This window comes from Haliotis rubra, unplaced genomic scaffold (genome assembly GCF_003918875.1).
Source record: "Haliotis rubra isolate DU_JTF1 unplaced genomic scaffold, ASM391887v1 Scf3, whole genome shotgun sequence".
In the NCBI taxonomy this organism is placed as follows: Eukaryota; Metazoa; Mollusca; class Gastropoda; order Lepetellida; family Haliotidae; genus Haliotis; species Haliotis rubra.
The window spans coordinates 8,282,395-8,283,591 of record NW_025766968.1 but is presented as its reverse complement, the minus strand read 5'-3'; positions in this window follow the sequence as shown (position 1 = coordinate 8,283,591).

Sequence of the window (1,197 nt, the reverse complement as noted above, 5' to 3'; positions counted from 1 at the left end):
TTTCACTGCTTTTCTGTTGAGTAGTCTCTGATAGCAGTGGAGCCAAATGTCAAAGTTCTAGACCGCCGTCATAAAGACGAGAATAAGCAACAAACAAATTCACAGGGAACGGAGGAGCTTCGTCATCACCTGATCCTGAAACTATGGACTCATCGAGGGTGGTTGATATAATTTCTTTCAGTATAAGATACTTTAAGATCATGATAGGGCGATAAGCACTTCCGCAATTTGTCATTTTCATTTTGATGCTTGCGGAAATATGTCTCCTGTAAGCATGTAAAGTAGTGTACTTAATTCACGCACAGTTTGTAGTTAGGTTCAGAACCGTTCAGCGATCCCCTGTAAGTCGTAAAGATTCCATAACAAATTATTTTCTTGTGACTTGAACGTTTGAAGTGTCCCTTGAAATCAAATGCATCAGTTGGGTTGAACTTTGCTCTGTTTATCGTTTTTGTCATCTCACCTTTGATTAGGTAAAAAGAAGAAGAAAAACTCAACATAATCACCACTTTGGTGAAACCCACGATAACGAGTTATATCCCGACACATCGGGAATCATGATAATCAGGATGAATCAAACCGAATATGATTCTGAGGGCATTGAACTAGTCGTGCTACCTAATAATAATAATCCACATAAACTGCCGGGTAGAAAGAAGTATGACCAATATTTGATGATGGCTCAAATTGAAACGGACAAAATATGGTCATTCGATGGTGATGCATTTGTGGGAAAATGTCAGTAACGAGTGCGCTAGCTGGGTTTTCGATTTATAGGGATCAAATGATGAATGTGGTGTAAGGGTAACCATGGCCACTAACATAGTCCAGTTCCGTTACTTTTATCACAGTTCAGGTAAATAGTAATAATTTAAGGCACCTTAAATGTAACACGTAACACATAACACGACAAACTCAAATAACAATATCACTATACAGACACAGATTGATAACATCGATACACTGGCCACAGCAGTTGCGAAAGAAGGCACGATGTATACTGAAGGACAAAACAAAGTATACCGAGAGTAAGTAAACTTCAATTTGAAACTGATCCATTGTTAACTTTGATTATGTCTGTGTAACCACCGCTTATTTCCGCAACAGTAAAATCAGCGGCTGGATAATTCTTTATAAAGATACAGTGGTTCAATGAAGACCATTTTGCATCCAACTGACCAATTTTGTACCAAACAC